Genomic DNA, 17,187 nt, shown 5'->3' with positions numbered 1-17,187 from the left:
AGAAAATCAGCAATGTAACACTGGAATTTGCTTAATTATTTAGGTCTTCCAGAGGCTCCTCAACAGAATAGAAGGAGTGAGCCATGAGGAAACTCTTCAGTTTAGACTTAAAGGACTTTGGGCTACTGCTAAGATTTTTGAGTTCTTGTGGTAGCTTATTGAAAATGGATGCAGAAGAATACTGCACTCCTTTCTGCACAAGAGTCAAGGAAGTGCATACCACATACAGATTTGATTTCTGCCTACTATTAACTGACTGAAAGCTGATAACTCTTGGGAATAGGCAAATATTGCTAACAACAAACGACATTAAAGAAAATATATACTGTGAGGGCAATGTCAAAATACCCAGACTACTGAATAGGGGTCGACAAGAGGTTCTCGAAGTTACACCACATATAGCTCGAACAGCCCGTTTTTGAGCACAAAATACCCTTTTTGAATCAGAAGAATTACCCCAAAAAATAATACCATACGACATAAGCGTATGAAAATATGCGAAGTAGACTACTTTTCGTATTGAACTGTCACTTATTTCTCATGCTATTCTAAAGGTAAATAAAGCAGCATTTAGTTTCTGAACAAAATCCTGGACATGGGCTTTCCACAACAGCTTACTATCTATCCGAACGCCTAGGAACTTGAACTGTTCCGTCTCGCTTATAATATGCCCATTCTGTATGATCAAAATATAGGTTCTTGTTGAATTGTGAGTTAGAAACTGTAAAAATTGAGTCTTACTGTGATTTAGCATCAAAGTGTTTTCCACAAGCCACGAACTTATTTCATGAACTACATTATTTGATACTGTTTCAATATTACACACAAGATCCTTCACTACCAAGCTGCTGTCATCAGCAAACAGAAATATTTTTGAATCCCCTCTAATACTAGAAGGCATAGCATTTATATAAAATAAGAAACAGCAGTGGCCCCAGCACCGACCCTTGGGGAACGCCCCACTTAACAGTGCCCCATTGCGACTGAACATCACTACCACTCTCAATATTGCGAAGAATTACATTCTGCTTCTGTTCTTAAAGTAAGAGGCGAACCAATTGTAAACTACTCCCCTTACACCATAATGGTCCAACTTCTGCAGTAATATTTTGTGGTCAACACAGTCAAAAGCCTTCGTTAAATCAAAGAAAACACCTAGCGTTCGCAACCTTTTATTTAATCCGTCCAAAACCTCACAGAGAAAAGAGAATATAGCATTTTCAGTTGTTAATCCATTTCTAAAACCAAACTGTACATTTGACAGCAAATTATGTGAATTTGAATGCTCCAGTAACCTTGTATATACAATCTTCTCGATAACTTTAGCAAACACCGATGGCATAAAAACAGGTCTAAAGTTGTCCACATTATCCCTGTCTCCCTTTTTATAAAGTGGCTTCACTACAGAGTACTTTAATCGGTCAGGAAACCGACCACTCCTAAATGAAAAGTTACAGGTATGGCTAAGTACTGTGCTAACATAACTTCAGTATTCTGCTAGATACCCCTACATATCCATGAGAGTTCTTGGTCTTTAATGATTTAATTATTAAGTCAATCTCCCTCTTGTCAGTATCATGGAGGAGCATTTCAGGTAACAGTCTTGAAGCACTTTTTTTCTAAGAGTGCTATATGATTTCCTGTTGGAACTAGGTTTCTATTTAGTTCACCTGCTATATTCAGAAAGTGATTATTAAATACTGAACATATATGCGACTTATCAGTAACACGAACATTCCTACTACGCACTAATTCTATATCCTCGACCTGTCTGTGCAGACCAGCCACTTCCTTTACGACTGACCGTATGGTTTTAATTTTATCCTGAGACTTAGCTATTCTATCTGCATACTACTTACTTTTTGCCTTCCTAATAGCATTTTTAAGCACCTTACAATACTGTAATTCTTCATGCTTTCCCGGCGATCTGTTGACATCTTGTATATTCGGGAATCCAGCCGGATGTTCGCGTCGTTCTCGCACGATATTTCAACAGCGTGCCTCGGTGTCTTCTTCAGGTGCTACCTGAGACTGGTCCTTGGGTCGATCGAGTCCAGTATTTATCCCTGGGAGGAGCTGGGCGTTCCCTAATCGGTCCGCGCCGAGTCGAGTGTTCCATCTGTGGTCCGCGCCCGCCAGACTCGGCTTCAACTGACCCCTCCAATCGCGGATGTTCCGACTGCCGTCGGCGCCTGTTTTGGCCGTCCTCAACGGTTGTGGTTGTCATTTTAGGTGTGTCAGACCCGATCGGAGATGTTAGGTACTCTATCCCATTACTGTTACTACGGTTTCCACTTCTGTTGCGTGCTGGGCGCTCCCTAATCGGTCCGCGCCGCGTCATGTGTTCCATCTGAGGTATGCGCCGCTGACGCTGGAATGACGAGCTTGTCCTTGGCTCGAGGTTGTGCAGTATAGACATACATATGTCATTCCTGCAGTTCCTGTAGGAGAGAGAAATATACTTTAACACTCTTGTTGATTGGTCCTGTATGGTTTCACCTGAAAAAGAGAAAGACACACTCTGTTGAGGGATTAGTAAAACTTAATCCTTCAGCAGCGTACAGCGCCAGTTCGACTCCTGCCACTTTCGGCGCGTCTGCAGTGTACAGGGAGTACAGCGAGGGGCCGAGAACCGACACCTGCGGCACCCCTGCACGTATCTGCCGGTCTGTGGACGTACCGTCGTCAGCCCTCACGTGGAAGGTTCGTTCGGACAGGTACGACCGCAGCAACGTCATGTGAGACGTCGGTATCCCTTGTTTAAAGAGTTTGAACTCGAGACCGTCGTGCCACACCGAGTCAAACGCTCGGGAGACGTCGAGGAACACTGCGCCAAGGAATTCCCTTGTTTCCAGTGCCCTCATGGCCGGTTCTACCACCCGCAACAGCTGGTGGGAAGTGGCATGCTCTTCTCGGAATCCGAACTGCTTGTCCGGGATGATGCCCTCCTGGGTGACGTGTCGCATCAGTCTTCTCGCGTACAGCCTCTCGAAAACTTTCGAGAGGGACGGGAGTAGGCTGATGGGTCGGTAGCTCGATGCCTGGCGTGGGTCCTTGCCGGATTTCAGGATGGCCACGACCTCCGCGTGTTTCCACGCTGAGGGATAGTCACCCGATCGGAGAATCTCGTTGAAAACATCGGCAAGTTGCCGGTGTAGTCCCGGTGGAAGGTTCTACAGCAGGAGGTTTGTGACGCCATCGCTGCCTCCGGCCTTCTTGGGGTTCAGCGAGCGAAGTTGCACAGCAACTTCCTCCTCCGTTATCGGCTCGATAACGTCGCCTTCCTCCCTTGCGACGCGGAAGGTCGGTAGTTGCTCGTGGACTCGCCGTATGTGGTCGTCGTTGATGACGTCGGCCACCGGTGTGAAGTTGGCTGCAAAGGTGTCAGCCAGGACGCTGGCTTTCGCGTCGGGGTCGCTGGCGAAGTCGTTCCCGACCTGTAAAGGCGGAATTCGAGTCGCCGGCGTAGGAAGGACTTTACCACCCTCCATGCACTGCCATCCTCAGGATTGAGGGTAGACACAAGGTCTTCCCATTCCTGGTTCCGGTGATGCTCGACTGCTGCCTTAATTTCCCGTCTCTTGCGGTTTAATCGGCACTTCGTGTCTGGTAGGCGAGTGAGCTGCCATTCACGAAACAGTCGGTTCTTCTCGGTGATCGCGTCCAGGATAGGGCGCGGTAGCTGCCGCGAGAAGTCTCGTCGTCCTTGTCGACGTCTCGGCGTGGCTTCCTCCACTGCTCGGAGTATTCTTCGGGTGAAGAACGCTAGGGCGGCGTCTGCCCCTACCACGGCGGGGTTTGGCGCGTCCTCGAGCAGTTCGAGCGCTTTCGTCTGAAAGCCTGCGATAGCTCGGACGGCTGTCTGGAAGAGAAGTTCCGGCCACGTCGAGGCCAAAAATGACCGGTACGTGGTCGAAGGAGAGAACGTTCCGCGTCTCGGCGGTCGCGAAGTGCCCGATGCCCTTCAGAAGGGCAATATCGAGCACGTCGGGCTGTCCCCGTGCAGGGAAGATCGTGGGGTCAGACGGCCCCACGGTGATCGCGCCGTTGCGGTGAACAACGCAGGAGAGGCGGCGCCCGCTGCGGCTAACAGTTCAATAGTTTCGCATTGAAATCCCCGGCAATGAAAGCTCGCCCCTCCAGCAACAGCAGGACGTCGAAGTCGGCTTCGTCTAGCGGTCTGCTAGGCTGCCGATAGACCGACACGAAAAGAATCTTTCCGGAGGTGGTGTTGACGGCCACTCCCGTGGCTTCCAGCGCGTTGAGCGCCGGCAGTTGAACTCGGCAATGACTTCTTCACGTAGATGGCAGTGCTGCCCCCATGGGTGGCTCTGTCATCTCGGTAGCAGCAAAAGTTTGCTGCTCGCACGTCGACCCCGGGTTTGAGGAAGGTCTCCTGCACAAGGCATGTGTCGAACGCCTCGTCCCGTAGGAATTGGCGAAACTCGCCCTTCTGGGGGTGGAGACGCCGAGCGTTGAACGTGCATATGGTTAACCCATAAATATGGTCGTTGTCCATATTAGGGCTGGCTTCTCACGGCGGTGGCCTGGAGGGCCGCCGTCACTGCTCCCACGAGGACTGGTAGCTGCGTCATCAGCTGGTTGAGTGACCGCAGAAGCGCGGCCAGCTCGGTGGTGTCTTCCTTCACCGTTTCGGGAAGGTTTGACTCCTTCGCGACGTTCCCCGTAATAGGCAGCTGAGCAGAGCGCTGGGAACGCCCTGCGCGGCGGCAACCCCTCCTACAGCCGCGGGCGCCGGCAAGCCGGCCTCCCCGACTGCAGGCGGCGCCGCGGTCGAGGGGAGGGCAGCTGCGGCGGCTGCGGTGCCGGCGCGGCCTCCCCTGCGAGCGGCCGTGGCCTCTCGGAAGCGGCGGCCGGCTTCCCCTTAGCAGCGTCCGCGAAGCTGCGACTCGGGTTCACGCGGCTGGCGCGCTTCCCGCGCTTGAAGGCGGCGCATCCCCGGTAACAGGCGACGTGTTCCCCGCTACAGTTGCAGCACGTCGGTCGCTCCTCCTTCTTCTTCTTCGGACAGTCCCCCAACAGGTGCTCCTCGGCGCACTTGCAGCAGCGCACAGCCATTCTGCAGAACTTTGCCACGTGGTCCATGCGTTGGCAGTTGAAGCACTGGGTTCGCCTGCCTTTTGCGCGGAGCGGCTCGACTTTCACGTCGAAGTCGGCAATGTTTGCAACGTGAAAAATTTTCCGGTTGTCCATATTGTCGACTAAGACCACAAGGAACAAGGGCATGTCCTTGTGGGTCCTGGGCGACCTCATCAGGCCGACGTGGCGGGTCTGGAAGCCGAGTTCCTCCAGCTGCCGCTGTAGGAACGCCGGTTCCATCTTCATCGGCAGGTGACGGACTACGACCTTCAGCTGCTTTAGCTGCTCCGTACTCTGCGTGTGGCAGAACAACTTTTTGGTCTCGCAGAGTCTCATGAGTTTCGCATGATCCTCCAAGAACTCCGCTCTGACCTTGTAGATGTCTGTCCCCGCGAACATCTTCAGCGGTTTTGCGATGGAGTACAGAATCTCTCGGAGTTCGCTCTACTCCTTACTCCAATGGATGGTGATCAGCGGAGGGTGGCGGGGCGGTTTCGTCGCCGTAGTCGGTGTTGTCCCGTCCCCGTCTGTCTCGGCTACTTCAGGTAGACCTGCAAAACGGTTTGCAGCCTCGACCTGTTCTGGCATCACCGGTCCAAACGACCTGGGTTTCGCGGTGTGGCGACGGGAGGGCGCGATGAAGCCTTCTTCATCCGGCTTCCTCGGTGATGCAGTCGTCATTCTGCGGCGTACGCGCGTCCTGTGTTCCATCTGAGGTACGCGCCCGCCAGACGCGGCTACATTGTCCCTCTCTGGTCGCCGGTGTTCCCTCCGCCGTCCGCGCCCGGCCTGGCCGTCTTCTGAAGTCGAGTTCATGATCTGGGGTGTGTCAGATCTGGTCTCTAATGTCCAACACCTTGTCTCACCGCTCTTCTCTCGGTCTCCACTTATATTTCCTGCAGAATCCCGGAGTGTCCTGCGTTGAGTTTTCACAAGCTCAAGTGCTGGATTCCAGGCAGTGCTGATTTGGTATCTCGAGTCACGGTTGATTAGATTGTGTGTGACCTTAATCTCAATTGCTTCTTTAATGACACTGTCCCAAAATCTTGAGGTCTGTGACACCAATATGAGTGGACGTCTTCTTCTCCAGGCTGTGGAAGAAGCGCAGGCCTATGTTTGCGGCCCTGACGAGCCTACATGCTACCCATCTCGCGGCAGACCTGACGTTATTGACGTGGCCATAACCAAGGGCATCCCGCAATTTATGAATGCGGAAACCCTAAATGCTCTTAATTCCGACCACCTGCCAGTACTGTTTGACTTGCACGTCGCTCCGGACCAATATGCCGGCCGTCTCAACTTGAAACACACAAACTGGGAGCATTTTCGAGAGTGTGTTACCTTCTCCATTGACGTCATCAATGCAGATGAAGAGGTCTCTGAAGAATCCGTGGGGACGCTCACCACCGCTATTACCGATGCCTTGGAGCTGGCTACACCACCACCCAAGCCTCCGCAACTCTCGCCGCCTGGACTGCCACAGCACATCTTAGACAGCATCAGGACACGGAACAGGCTCTGCAGGGAGTGGCGCCTAACTCGAAATGTCGACCTTAAGAATCGGATTAATCAGCTACGCCGCGATATTAAGGCTGCCATCATTGCTCACAAGAACCAACAATGGGCCGCCAAACTTCGATCGTTCACGCCCGACCCCGCTAACTGGCAGGCCATCCGTTTCTTCACCAACCGTCGGACGCGCATCCCGCCGCTCGAGACTACAGATCGAACTGCCTATCGTCCCACAGACAAGGCAAACCTGCTAGCTGACTCATTGAAGTCAACTTTCGTCCGCTGAATGAGGGAGTGGACCCCCAGCGTGTCAATAACATCGATCAAGAGGCGGAAGCGCTGCTGCAAGAAGATGCAGATGACGACGGTGGCGACCCCATTCCACCTGTTACCCCCGCAGAAGTGCAACATGGGATCCGAGCACTCCCATCGAACAAGGCTCCAGGATCTGACGACATAACTGGGCGGGTCCTAAAACAATTACCTTGGACTGCAATAGTGCGGCTAGCCACTATTTTTAACTGGATACTCACCACTGCGACCTACCCAGCGGCATGGAAGCACTCTGTTGTGGTACCTGTACCGAAACCCGGCAAAAACCGACGCCTCCCGACGAGTTATCGCCCGATAAGCCTGCTGCCACACGTCAGTAAACTGTTTGAGCGGCTTCTTCTACATAGACTTCAAAACATCATTTCTCTCCGCAACATCTTACCCAATGAACAGTTTGGATTTCGGAAAGGGCATACTACCAGTCAACAAATCCTCCGAGTCGTCAACGACATCACAACCGGTTTCAACAGGAAGGAGTTTTGTGGAGCAGTTCTCCTGGACATTACGAAAGCCTTTGACAGCGTGTGGCATCAGGGGCTCATATGGAAACTTAACTCGTTCGGCCTTCCACGAGCCTACGTCAAGCTGGTTGCCTCATACCTTCACCATCGCACTTTTGCAGTTCGCGTGGACGACGCACTCTCCACGGCACGGCCGATCTGCGCGGGAGTGCCCCAAGGATCGGTACTTGGACCGGTGCTTTACACCCTATATACGTCTGATCTCCCCACACCACCGAGGGTCGAGAAAGCTATATACGCGGATGATACGATGCTATTCACACGAAGCCGATGGCGCGACGTGATGAGGCCACGTCTTCAGAGTTCCTGCAACTTGTTGGAAGAATGGGCAACGAAATGGCGCATCCGATTCAATCCGACCAAGACGCAAACGATCGTCTTCACGAAGCGAAGAACCATGCCAACCCGACGACTACGACTGTACAATACGGAACTGGAGTGGCAAGACACAGTGCGCTACCTCGGGGTGATCCTCGATAAGAAACTAACATGGAAACCGCACGTGGAAGACATCCGGAACAAAGTATCACAGCGCATGGGAGCGCTGTATCCTATAATCAACGAGGGCTCCGATCTTTCCGTCGAAAATGGCCTATTAATTTATCGCATGTACATTCGCCCCCTCATCGACTACGCGTGCGAAGTTTGGGGCAATGCAGCGAGGACTCATCTACAGAGACTCCAGTCCCTTTAGAATAAAATACTTCGGCGGGTATTCCACGTTCACCTGCAATTTCCCCACAAATACCTGCACGAAGCAGCTGAAGAACCAGAAGTGCTCCAGCGTCACCAGGAGATACCGAGACGTTTCTACGAGAAAGCGACGATGTCCACTAACCCCCTCATCAGAGACTTGGGGGAAGAACCTGATCCACACGACAGATACCGACGGCCGATCGCACTGCTCGCGAGATAATGCAGCAGTGCCCTTAAAAGTAAATTAGCTCCCTACCACATCATGCACACACCCCGTGTCCGCACACACACAAGCCACACTGAAAATAAAGATGAACAAATTTGACACAAACCTCTCAAGCTGTAGGGAATGCCGAAAGGTAAAACCTACGCCAGACAGTTAGCAGATAACCTCAAGAAGCGGGCGGAGTCATGAGATAGAGTACCCAACATCTCAGATCGGGTCTGACACACCTCAAATGACAACCACAACCGTTGAGGACGGCCAAAACGGGCGCCGACGGCAGTCGGAACATCCGCGACTGGAGGGGTCAGTTGAAGCCGAGTCTGGCGGGCGCGGACCACAGATGGAACACTCGACTCGGCGCGGACCGATTAGGGAACGCCCAGCTCCTCCCAGGGATAAATACTGGACTCGATCGACCCAAGGACCAGTCTCAGGTAGCACCTGAAGAAGACAGCGAGGCACGCTGTTGAAATATCGTGCGAGAACGACGCGAACATCCGGCTGGATTCCCGAATATCCAAGATGTCATCTTATTATACTGTTTGTAACGGGCTGTTGCATTTATATTTTGACTGTTTCTAACGTTTTGATATAACTGCCACTTTGTTCTACAAGATATTCTTATCCCTCTAGCCAGTCACCCAGACTGCCTGTTTGTGCTAGTACTCTATTTTGAACGTTCTAACAGAAAGCAACTTTCAAAGAGCACGAGAAAAATCTTGAGAAAAGCATTATATTTATCGTCTACTCTATCAGCGCTATAAACATCTTGCCACTCTTGTTCCTTGATAAGGTATACAAAGGTCTCTACAGCAACTGCATCAGCTTTCTTACACAGTTGATAAGCATATTTAACATGTGTTGAAGCACAAAAATCTTTTAGAGTTAAAATTTGTGCACCACGATCTGAAAGCCCATTCACCTTTTTGCTAACAGAATGCCCTTCCAGTAATGAGGAATGAACAAAAATGTTGTCTGTTCCCTTGTACTCTCGTTGGAAATAATAGGGTTTGCATAAGATTATATGAATTAAGCAGGTCTGGGGATCTATAAATAACAACAGTTAGATGTTTAGCTCCATTAAATTTAACCACACCTGCACAACATTCAAACACCTTTTCAGTGCAGTACTTTGAAACATCAATTGACTCAAACGGGATGCCGTTTTTCACATACATGGCTACTCCCTCACACCGCAAAGAGCTAGAAAAGCTGCCAGCCAACCTGTATCCTGGTAAAGGAAGCCTCTGAATTGTCTCCTTATTTAAGAAGTGTTCAGATATACCTATAATTTCAGAGTCAACATCTATAAGCAGTTCACTAACTTTATCTCTAATACCTTGTATATTTTGATGAAATATACTAATTCCCAAATTACTCGGATACCTAAGCTTTGTCAAAAGTGTTTCCTTTGTTAGAGAGACTTCCCTTAAGCAGGAATACCTATCAGCTGACTGCAATCTAAAAAAGGTGCAGCTCTAACACCCACTACTGCAGGAATTTTCCCATGAGTGATCCCACCAACCCCACCTATGCTGTCACCTATAAGCTTTGCCAACCTCCCCTTCCCATACCTGTTGAGGTGCAGGCCATGTCTAGTGAAACCCGTCCTACTGATAGACTCCACCGACACCACTGAAATGTCATCAGCGCACCCCCAAGTCTCATGTTATTACGCCTGACAGCTGTACCAAGATGAGGCAGAACGTGACGCTGAAACAGTTCCACGAAATGCACATTCGTGTTGCAGTCTGAGTGGCTATCTTTTCCAGGTCACCATCTATGTCATATTCCCCATCCCTATCAATACTATTACCAGCCCCACCCACAATCACTTCCTGATCCTTTTTAGCAAAATCCCTACATAACCCCCCTATGTTAACAGTCACCTGAGCCAATCCTGCATTGGGCTTCACAAAGCTGGTGACCTGATACTCACTCCCCAACACTTCCTGCAACTGCTGGCCTACACCTCTGCCATGAGAACTACCTAACAGCAAAACCTTCTTCTTCCTCTTCGACTTTGCAACTGCTGAGGTCTGCTGCATACTTCCTACATCTACAGCTACTAGAGATTCCTCTCCACTAGACTCTGACAGTTGGTCGTATCTATTGCAAACACCAATAGTAAAACTATCTGAAAATCTTCTTCTCCTAGCAGATCTCTAGCCAACAGCCAGCTCCCATTCCCCAACCCCCTTCTCCCTCCTCATCCTATCTAGCTCCTTCTGTGCGTTTTTCAACTGCACCTGAAGGGCATGGATCTTACGCTCCTGCTCCTCTATCAGCTTACTCTTGCTACATAACCTGCAGTTCCAGAAGACGATCTCACCAGAATGCCCACTCGCTTTTGCACTGCATTCCCCCCCCCCCCCCCTCCCCCCCGTGAAAATACTTCGAACAAGTCTCACACCGCAATCCACTACTCACGAACCTACGGCAAAGCCCACACTTCTCACTCATGGTAAAATGTTACACTGATTCAAACAAGAAAACTACTTTATCTAAGTTCCACTACTACAATAAGAAGATGTTAAAAAACCTGACTACAATAATCACATACTTACTCTACAAGGGAATTAACTACTATTATTAGCAATATTAATCATGAACACATGAGAGTATAACAAAAAGGCTAATGCAGAAAGAGAAGAGAAGCACCAGGAACTATATATGGTCCATGTTTCATTTCCATACATGGCTACACTCCCCACAAATACTTTCAGAAACGACTTCCTGACATTTAAATCTGTACTCGATGTTAACAAATTTTTCTTCTTCAGAAATGGTTTCCTTGCCATTGCCATTCTACATTTTATATCCTCTCTACTTCGACCATCATCAGTTATTTTACTCCCCAAATAGCAAAACTCCTTTACTACTTTAAGTGTCTCATTTCCCAATCTAATTCCCTCAGCATCACCCGAGTTAATTTGACTACATTCCACATTACACATTTTGCTTTTGTTGATATTCATCTTATACCCTCCTTTCAAGACACTATCCATTCCATTCAGCTGCTCTTCCAAGTCCTTTGCTGTCTCTCACAGAACTACAATGTCATCGGCGAACCTCAAAGTTTTTATTTCTTCTCCACGGGTTTTAATACCTACTCCGAACTTTTCTTTTATTTCCTTTATTGCTTGCTCAATATACAGATTGAATAACATCGGGGAGAGGCTCCAACTCGGTCTCACTCCCTGCCCAACCACTGCTTCGCTTTCATGCCCCTCGACTCTTATAACTGCCATCTGGTTCCTGTACAAATTGTAAATAGCCTTACGCTCCCTGTATTTTACCCCTGCCACCTTCAGAATTTGAAAGAGAGTATTCCAATCAACATTGTCAAATGCTTTCTCTAAGTCTACAAATGCTAGAAACGTAGGTTTGCCTTTCCTTAATCTTTCTTCTAAGATAAGTAGTAGGGTCAGTATTTCCTTACGTGTTCCAAAATTTCTACGGAATCCAAACTGATCTTCCCAGAGGTTGGCTTCTATCAGTTTTTCCTTTCGTCTGTAAAGAATTCGCGTTAGTATTTTGCAGCTGTGACTTATTAAACTGATAGCTCGGTAATTTTCACATCTGTCAACACCTGCTTTCTTTGGGATTGGAATTATATTCTTCTTGAAGTCTGAGGGTATTTCGCCTGTCCCATACATCGTGCTCACCAGATGGTAGAGTTTTGTCAGGACTGGCTCTCCCAAGGGTGTCAGTAGTTCTACTGGAATGTTGTCTACTCCGGTGGCCTTGTTTCGACTCAGGTCTTTCAGTGCTCTGCCAAACTCTTCACACGGTATCCTATCTCCAATTTCATCTTCATGCACATCCTCTTCCATTTCTGTAATATTTTCCTCAAGCACATCGCCCTTGTATAGACCCTCTATATATTCCTTCCACCTTTCTGCTTTCCCTTCTTTGCTTAGAACTGGGTTTCCATCAAAGATCTTCACATTCGTGCATGTGGTTCTCCTTTCTCCAAAGGTCTCTTTTAATTTTCTGTAGGCAGTATCTATCTTACCCCTAGTGAGATAAACCTCTACATCCTTACATTTGTCCTCTAGCCATCCCTGCTTGCCAATTTGCGCTTCCTGTGGATATCATTTTTTAGACGTTTGTATTTCTTTTTGCTTGCTTCATTTACTGCATTTTTATGTTTTCTCCTTTCATCAATTAACTTCAATATTTCCCAAATCCAAGGCTTTCTACTAGCCCTCGTCTTTTTACCTATTTGATCCTCTGCTGCCTTCACTATTTCATCCCTCAAAGCTACCCATTCTTCTTCTTCTGTATTTATTTCCCCCATTTCTGTCAATTGTTCCCTGATGCTCTCCCTGAAACTCTGTACAACCTCTGGTTTAGTCAGTTTATCCAGGTCCCATCTCCTTATATTCCCACCTTTTTGCAGTGTCTTCAATTTCAATCTACATTTCATAACCAATAGGTTGGGGTCAAAGTCTACATCTGCCCCTGGAAATGTCTTACAACTTAAAACCTGAAACTTCCTGGCAGATTAAAACTGTGTGCCCGACCGAGACTCGAACTCGGGACCTTTGCCTTTTGCGGGCAAGTGCTCTACCAACTGAGCTACCGAAGCACGACTCACGTCCGGTACTCACAGCTTTACTTCTGCCAGTATCCGTCTCCTACCTTCCAAACTTTACAGAAGCTCTTCTGCGAACCTTGCAGAACTAGCACTCCTGAAAGAAAGGATACTGCGGAGACATGGCTTAGCCACAGCCTGGGGGATGTTTCCAGAATGAGATTTTCACTCTGCAGCGGAGTGTGCGCTGATATGAAACTTCCTGGCAGATTAAAACAGTTTTAGTCTGCCAGGAAGTTTCATATCAGCGCACACTCCGCTGCAGAGTGAAAATCTCATTCTGGAACTTAAAACCTGGTTCCTAAATCTCTGTCTTACCATTATATAATCTATCTGATACATTTCAGTATCTCCAGGGCTCTTCCATGTATACAACCTTCTTTCATGATTCTTGAACCATGATTAAGTTATGCTCTGCGCAAAATTCTACCACACGGCTTCTTCTTTCATTTATTAGCCCCAATCCACATTCGCCTACTAAGTTTCCTTCTCTCCCTTTTCGTACTGTCGAATTCCAGTGACCCATGACTATTAAATTTTCGTCTCTCTTCACTACCTGAATAATTTCTTTTATCTCCTCATATATTTCATTAATTTCTTTGTCATCTGCAGAGCTAGTTGGCATATAAACTTGTACTACTGTAGTAGGTGTGGGCTTCGTATCTATCTTGGCCACAATAATGTGTTCACTATGCTGTTTGTAGTAGCTTACCCGCATTCCTATTTTCCTATTCATTATTAAACCTACTCCTGCATTACCCCTACTCTCTACTCACCTGACCAAAAGTGTTGTTCCTCCTGCCACTTCACTAATTCCCACTATATCTAACTTTAACTTATCCATTTCCCTTTTTAAATTTTCTAATCTACCTGCCCGATTAAGGGATCTGACATTTCACGCTCCGGTCCGTAGAACGCCAGTATTCTTTCTCCTGATAACGGCGTCTTCTTAAGTAGTCCCCGCCCGGAGATCCGAATGGGGGAGTATATTACCTCCGGAATATTTTACCCAAGAGGACGCCATCATCATTGAATCATAAGTAAAGCACCAGCGGAATCTTCTGCCTTGTGGCCGTTAACGTTCCCATTACCTGCTCTTGGCGTTAACGTAAATTTCAGGCAGTGTAGTTTCCTCATCGTGTTGTTGCTATCCAGCACGGTGTGTAGTTTGACAGCTCTGTGTATGATTGGTTCTGAGCGGCAATATCTTCTACGTCGTTCTGTTGAGCTCCCTGTTATGCCCTGGTCGGGTGAAGTGGGAGTTATCTTGTCGGTGGGTCGGCTGACTGTCGGTCGGTTGGGTTGTCGTCGGATAGTGAATGGTTGGCCCGACTGCATGTCTCACCTAAGCGAGCGTTAGTGTTTGAATTACAGGCCGACCCTCGTACATCTGGGCGCCCTTGTGTGTACTGCCCCTTTTTTTTTTTTAATTTGCTCCTGTTGTTGGTGCTTGTATGGCTTCAAGCCGTTTTTGTGTTTTAGAGTTGTTTTACTCTTAAGGCCTTCAGCGTAGTTTAAAGTACCGTTTCACGTAAGCCTTTTGGCATTTTAAATTTTTTTTGATTTTTTAAGTCTTCAGCCTTCAGGTGATGTGAATTTAACTTGTTTACTTCAGCCTAACTAAAGAACTGTTTTAAATTAAGGCTTGCCTTTTAAATTTCTGTTTATGCTTGCGTCTTACAAAGAAGTAGTTCAAGAAACAATTTTGTTTTTGCTTCAGCACAACTAATTACTAAACGTGAATAACTTGTTCTTTACATTTTTACAATGAGTAGGCAGGCACGATGTAGTCACTCTATTTTATTACGTCCCAAACTCTACTCGGTTTACATATGTCACGTGTGTGCTGTGTGGCACTTACTGCGAGCGTATCTCACGCCTTTCGGCTCTGGCAGGCTGGAGGTTTAGTTTGAAAGACTCTTTGGTTCGATCTGCCGGGTAAGCAAGCAGCGCCCTCTCGTGTTGGGCAGGGGGCGTGTGGAGGGGGCTCCGGCGGCGGCACGGGGGTGGCAGGTGGTTCACGGGGGTGCCTCAGAGGGCGGCGCTGCGCCCAGCTCGAGTTCGTCCTGCTGGCGTTTCTGTTCACTGAAGGGAGTTCTTTGTCGGCGGGACTGAGTGCCGCTGGACTTGTCTTCAAGTGTTTATGCGGTTTTAAGTGCTGCAAGCACCTGGAGCGCAGTTACTGTGTTCGTTAGCTTTGCTGCAGTCCGCAGTTTAAATTTACGAGTGGTTTCAAGTGCTGCACAGATTAACCAGTCAGCTGATGGTGTGATGTATTTCAAAACTTCTCCTCCTGCGATCTCAGTCCTAGAATTATTTTCCGCCGATAAAGTTATTGGGGGGATGCAAATGTGGACCAGGGGTAGTGTTTCTCATTAGTAATCAAAATATCCTCTGTCCCGTGTTACAAACACGCCACTGCTAAACTTTTCATTAATAATCATCATTGGCGGCCAAATACTTCCGGCATAAGAAGTCACCCTCATTCTGCCAACGGCCTTGTCGAAGAGGGCGGAAGAGCGGACAGAGGTTCAACGTATTTTCTTGCCCCTGGGGTGGAAAACTACCCCTGAAGCAATAATCAACGACATGTGCATGCAGAAGGCAATTGCTGCATTAAAGACACATAAAGACATATAACATGTATGCAGAGGACATGTGGCCTGAAAATGAAAGTGTCATCTTGATGTCTCCATTGGCAAAGGATCCTGGAATCTCCGGATCTCCGGCAGGGGACTGCCAAGTGGTATGTGAGCAGGAGAAAAAGATTGAATAACCAACAAAAGGACAACGTTCTAAGAGTCGGTTCGGAGAAATATCAGAAGCTTCAACATAGTAGGAAAGCTAGAAAATCGGAAAATGGAAATGCAAAGGCTCAACCTAGATACGATAGGGGCTAGTGAAGTGAAATGGAAACAAAGATTTCTCGTCAAATGAGTGTAGGGTAGCATCAACACCCGCAGAAAGTAGTATAACAGAAGTAGGGTTTGTTACTAATAGGAACATAGGCCAGAGAGTGAGTTATTGTGAACAGACCAGTGATAGGGTTCTTATCAGAATCGACAGTAAACCAACACTGACGACGATGGTTCAGGTCCACATGCAGATGTCGCAAGCTGAAGATGAAGAGATAGATAAAGAACACGAGGAGACTAAAAGAGTAATAGAGTACGTAAACAGAGATGAAAATCTAATAGTTATGGGGACGAGAATGCAGACGTAGGGGAAGGAGCAAAAGAAACAGCTATGGGAGAACAGGCTAGCACCTCGCCAGGAAAGGAATTCCTGGGCAAGAGAAGTATCAAAAATAGACCTCAATTTGAGCCAGAAATTTTCAGAATGTACGTTCGGAGTGCAGCACTGTACAGTAGTGAAACATGGCCTGTGGGAAAACGGGAACAGAAGAGAATGGAATCATTTGAGATGTGGTGTTACAGACGAACGTTGAAAGTAAGGTGAGCTGATACAGTAAGGATTAAGGAGATTCTGTGCAGAATCGGAGAGGAATATGTGAAAAACACTGACAACAAGAGACAGGTTGATAGGACATCTTCTAAGACATCAGGGATTAACTTCCACAGTACCCGAGGGCGCTGTAGACGGCAAAAATTGAAGAGGAAGACATACAGGGCATAGGTTGTAAGTGCTACTCTGAGATGAAGAAGGTGGCACAGAAGGACACAGGAGAAGAATTCGTGGCGGGCCGCATCAACTAGTCAGAAGACTGATTACTCAAAAAAGAGTAAGAATTATAGTAGCCTTGTAACCATGACTTGTGAAACTTCCAGCCGGTAACACGCTGCAGTCAGAACCCGTGTCGACCAAAAACATTGTTCCAGACGTGTTGTCCGTCATAAATAACCGGCGAGACAACTTCTCGTTTGTGCACGCAAGGCCAAACCGTTTTGTCAGTTGCATCTTATCCACCAGCCGCAGCTCCTCAAAACTACAGTTTTCGAGCCCCTCTGTCCATAAATGTTGCCCACTTTTTTTCTTGTAGGTCTCTGCGTTGAATAGTAGTAATCGTGTTCTGTCGGCTTAAGAAGAGTGCCATGCGGCCCGTTATACATGAGAGGTAAGTGACCTGTTGATTGACGCTCGTCGCGGTGTACTTTTGATAACTTTTCTTATGTCTTGATCACACTTTTATTTTTCAACAACATTAAGCATTTTGACTTTACGTCATTGCCAAGGAAGCA

The 17,187-nt window shown here is 47.9% G+C and overlaps 1 non-coding gene across 1 annotated transcript; it reads right to left on the bottom strand.

Annotated features, from left to right (window-relative positions):
* Positions 1–12,908: 12,908 nt before the first annotated feature.
* On the bottom strand, positions 12,909–12,983 carry Trnal-caa (transfer RNA leucine (anticodon CAA)). Its single transcript has one exon. It is a non-coding gene; the product is annotated as a tRNA-Leu (tRNA).
* Between the last annotated feature and the right edge of the window lie 4,204 nt (positions 12,984–17,187).

The sequence above is a fragment of the Schistocerca gregaria genome, chromosome 6 (genome assembly GCF_023897955.1).
Source record: "Schistocerca gregaria isolate iqSchGreg1 chromosome 6, iqSchGreg1.2, whole genome shotgun sequence".
Classification (NCBI taxonomy): Eukaryota; Metazoa; Arthropoda; class Insecta; order Orthoptera; family Acrididae; genus Schistocerca; species Schistocerca gregaria.
Note: the sequence above shows the minus strand (reverse complement) of the source record. Positions and strands in the feature narration are given on the sequence as shown.